Source organism: Triticum aestivum, unplaced genomic scaffold, assembly GCF_018294505.1.
Source record: "Triticum aestivum cultivar Chinese Spring unplaced genomic scaffold, IWGSC CS RefSeq v2.1 scaffold96101, whole genome shotgun sequence".
In the NCBI taxonomy this organism is placed as follows: Eukaryota; Viridiplantae; Streptophyta; class Magnoliopsida; order Poales; family Poaceae; genus Triticum; species Triticum aestivum.
The window spans coordinates 6,362-10,861 of record NW_025231447.1 but is presented as its reverse complement, the minus strand read 5'-3'; the positions used below and the strand labels follow the sequence as shown (position 1 = coordinate 10,861).

Here is a 4,500-nt window from a genome sequence, read left to right as displayed (position 1 = left end):
GTGTCAGCAGCGGCGTGGAGGCGGGAGCTGTCCGGGCCTCTGAGGGCCCGGCCGGGCCTGTGGGTCCACGGGCCCGGTAGGCTCCTGCTTTGGGGTCCGGTCGACTACCGTCGTGGACGGTGGAGGTGGGGCCCTCCAGTATGTTGACGGTGTTGTTGCCCTAATCCCGACTCCCCTTCTTCGTTGTGCAGGCCATCTTCACGGTGCCGTGGTGAGAGAGCGTGGGAAGCTTCGTGTCCGTGTTGGCGAAGGGTGGTGTTTGGTTTGGTGGCGAGCTCCGGAGTGCCAGAGGTGGAGGATGGGATCGGGAGAAATCCCTATTGGCTTGGCCGACACCGACGCGGTGGCGCCTGAGGGTACCACCGGACCTTCCTGAAGGGCGTCGGGGCTACCCTCCCCTCACCGCGTACCGGGGGAAACCCTTGGCAGCAGCGTCGTCATCGTGGCGTCCCTTCTTGGAGGTGTTGATTGGTACCGGTTCTTCGGAGTCTCGGAGCTTGGGGGACGATTTCCGGTAGACGCAGCGGTCGCGAGGCTTCGTCGTTTTTGTCGATCCGCCGTTATCGACATTTGTTTCTTTTCTTTTTTTCTCTTTCTTTTCTTTTAGGCGTGTTTGTGCTGCTTCCGCCCCACCACCTATTGTTGGTTGTATCGGATGGTTGCTTTATAAAACAAAGCGGGGGGGGGGGGGCGGAAAATGCGAACAGAGGCCGCGCTGCAGGGCCGTGGGGATCAGCGCTGTAGGAGTATAAGTCATGTATTGGATTTATTTTTGCTCTGTATTGAACTAGGCAGGCCCCACGCACATGCAAACGCATCTAGGCCTCCGACGTTCACCTGACATGTATGTCCTTCCTCGTGCAGACCTGTACATTGTGTGCATGCCGTTGAGCAACGTTGGCCAGCGTAGACCACCAGTTTGTCAAGTGCGAACGTGTATCATTTGCGGCCAGCGAACATGCAAGTTAGTTCACATTAACTATCATGTTCATTAAGCAAGTTTAATCTGTCTCATGTAAACTTGTCTGTCCGTTTGGACCAGCTAATGCAACACGGGTAAGCTGTCTTTGTGTTTAAAAACCATTACCACTAACCTGGCACCTTAGTTTTATCTGTTCCACACGCTAGAAAATCGGAACAGATTAGCCACATGCGCTTTGTCTAACATGGAAAAAAGTTTAGTCCTCCCTAATCTTAGTTAAAATTAGCGAGTTCACTAGACGTCTTGTGCATCAGCTTTGCGTCGCGCAGTGTGGTTCACTCTCCACCGTCTCCTATCTGCATTAAATTCGACTGTTCCTGTCCATGGCGGACTACCCGTCCTCATTTACTGCGGCGCCTGCCCCAAGCATGCTAAGCGCAGTGTTGTCAACTCACTAGCTGTAGCTACAGCGTGCACTGCTAGGCATGGGCACTCACACTTCTCTCCACCATGAACCAATTTGCTAATCGAAGACCAACCCAAAACCTTGGCAGGATGACAACCCGGCAAAGAACCACGTATGATGTCTGGTAGACAGACTGATGAACGGTACCGCACGAGCACCCCTCTCCCACAAAGGAATGCAGTATTAACATCACAATTCGGTACATGAACAAATGCAGAGCCAAAATTAAAAAAAATGCAAATGGTAAATTCAATTGAAACATAACAATCCGCCTCACAACAATGGCACTCAGCAAACACAAATTTTCACCCAACTAACAATCTTCAACAAAATGGTCCATGTCCAATAGTAAAGTCGCATTACACAGTTTGCGATTACATGAAACGGCACATAAATAAGGATTTCCTGAGTTGGAAACTCTTTGGCTAACAACAACAACCATCCAATGAAAGTTAGCTTCAAATGGTCCAGTGTCCTTACCACACACAATTCAGAACACCACATTCAAACATTTTGGCAATTTCCTTGGCTCCTTCCGAAAATCTCCTCTATCAAGACATGTTGTGCTTTTGCACTCCACAAATCTTGCAAACGCGGACCTCTTCAAATGTTGCTCACAAGGCAGTTTATCCTAACCCTGTATCGTTTTTTGAACAAACAGGCAAACGAATCAAAGGTGGGGCCAAAACTTGTTGTCAACTGAACAAAATGACAGCCTAATCATAAAAAGAGACTCGGTCTACATCAGGGTCTAGTATTCAGGCCACATCATTTCTAGTCTGATAATCAACAGAACAAAAATAAATGGCCTGAATCCTAAACCCTAATGTATGTTCATGGGTGTTCCAATCATCATCATCTACTGAGAAAATGAAAAAAAATATACTATGGCTGATCACAAAAAAAAAATTACTAGGACAGAAGATACCCGCCAAAAAAAAACTAGAACACAAGATAAAAATGAGGCGACTAAAAACAGACTAAGCTAAAAGAAAGCTTCATTATTTTTACTCTGATGATGTGCCGAACAAAAAGAAACGGCCTGCACACTAAAATATATTGTGCGTTCATTTATTTTCCATTCATCGTAGGCTAGCGATGGAGGAAAAAGGGTTCATCCTAAACACTGCCTTTTTCCGATTAAGATAAATCTAACGTTTTTTAGTTCCAAATACACAACCAACTACCCATGATTAATTCAACAATGATAGGGTGGACGGAACAATAGATCAAATTTCTCTAGATATACTACACATGACCGGTGAATCCAAGTCGGTCGGATCTAAGGCATAAGAAAGTGTTTCTAACACAAAGCAATTAAATACAGTCATGATCAAGGCATAAGAAAGTGTTTCTAACACAACCACAATGCATCATGCCTAATGACAAACTAGCTTGAGATCCACTTCAGGTGTTCAAGACCACTCTAAAATCAGTGCGCCACCGACCATTTCATCGTACATCATGTACAAAATAAAACAAAATCTAGCATGCAATACCTCTCATAAAACATATGACCTAGATAAGGATCTCCTTTTTCCATGAACAATAAATAATAGCTACAAAGGAAAAAAAACAAGAACAACACTGATTTCGGTGATCCCAAAATAGTGCTATGTCACAAATATCCTTCCATATCACAAGTGGTACACAAAATTCCATCAAAAACAACAGAGCATGGAGCAGCGCTAAGACAATGGTAACCAATATGAATGATTAGCCCCTGAACTTACTGAAGCATGCCACGCTGTTATGACTATGGAGTTATCTATATCATGCTACACCGACCGTACCCGATGAGATCATGAGAAGTAATAGCATTGCAGTTTTCGGCAAAAAAAACCAACTGTTGTATTCCTGAATTTACTATGAACAGTGCCTAGGGTCGATGAACTTGCAGTAGCTCGTTCAAAATCCAGGATTAGGGGGTAAATAGCAGAACGGTACAGGATGAGAGCAATCGATCGGACGAAGACACGACAAGGCTATAAATTCTGCATTTTTTTTTTCTGCAGACATGCCAAAAACTGAATCGCGTGGTAAAGCAAGAATCAACCCACCAAGAATAAAAAATCCGCAATTATTGGTTTTGGCCAAGAAACGTTTGTGTCTCAGAAAAAGGAACGTCTAGCATTATCCTGGAAAGAAAACTACATCATATTTTTTTTCGATGATCAAACTACATAATATGTACATGTGAGAGTTTTAGATTCGCAATTACCTTATGGTCCAACCGCTGGTGGCCTCTGAGCAAACATCAAAGCCGACGTCTCTGCACAGCTGTGTGCCCTCGCCGTCGCGGCCCAACTGGAATCGGCGATGATGATGAAATCCCGCGACGGAAGACATCAGAAATCGGCCTTGCCATCCCAACACGGATCCTGCTGAAAAGGGGTGGTGAGGCAAAAAAACTCAAATCAATAGAATGGGACGCAGATCTAAGCCCGGCGGGCGGTCAATAAGAAGACGCACGCATGGCACTCAACACGAATGGAGCACATCTCGCTGGTGATGAACAATAACTAGAAGAAAAGCAAAGTACAGGATGTGATCCAGCCTCACCGACGGAAACAATGGAGAAAATGATTTCCCTCGGCCAGATCCATGGACGAGGACCGCGTCCTCTGCAGATCCGGTGTTGCGCAGGCTCGAGGTGATCTGGCCGCCGGAGTGGAAGATGACGCGGGATCCGGGTGGTTTGGCCGCCGGAATGGAAGAGGACGAGTGCTCCGGCCATCGCTTCGGTCGCACGCGCATTGTTGGAGCTGAGGTAGGGTGTGGCGGAGCCATGAGCAGACGAGAGGTAGCTGGCGACGGGAATAATGGAAGAGACAGAGGAGAGCGGGGCGACGGGAATAATGGAAGAGAGAGAGGAGAGCGGGTACACAGGATGTAGCAGCCTTCACGTGTGCGACGCCGCAGCGAAGACTAGAAGAGGTACAGGAGCAGGCCATGGGCCAAACATGTACGCTACTAGGTGTATCCCGGACCGTATATTCGTGACTAGCCTGACAGTGGTCTGCCAGCAGCATGACAGATTTTAGATCCCAACGCACATTTCAATGGCCCAGATTCCGGCCTGCCTCATGCTCGGCCTCTGAAAGCCCGCACT

General features: G+C 47.1%; 1 long non-coding RNA gene across 2 annotated transcripts; it reads right to left on the bottom strand.

Annotated features, from left to right (window-relative positions):
- Window positions 1–1,676: 1,676 nt before the first annotated feature.
- On the bottom strand, window positions 1,677–4,267 carry LOC123175802 (uncharacterized). Of its 2 annotated transcripts, none has more exons than XR_006488156.1 (3): window positions 3,951–4,267; window positions 3,610–3,772; window positions 1,677–2,025 (listed from the first exon to the last, which is right to left on the bottom strand). It is a non-coding gene; the product is annotated as an uncharacterized lncRNA (long non-coding RNA). The 2 variants fall into 2 exon arrangements; XR_006488157.1 differs by having other exon boundaries at window positions 3,610–3,769; window positions 3,951–4,262.
- Between the last annotated feature and the right edge of the window lie 233 nt (window positions 4,268–4,500).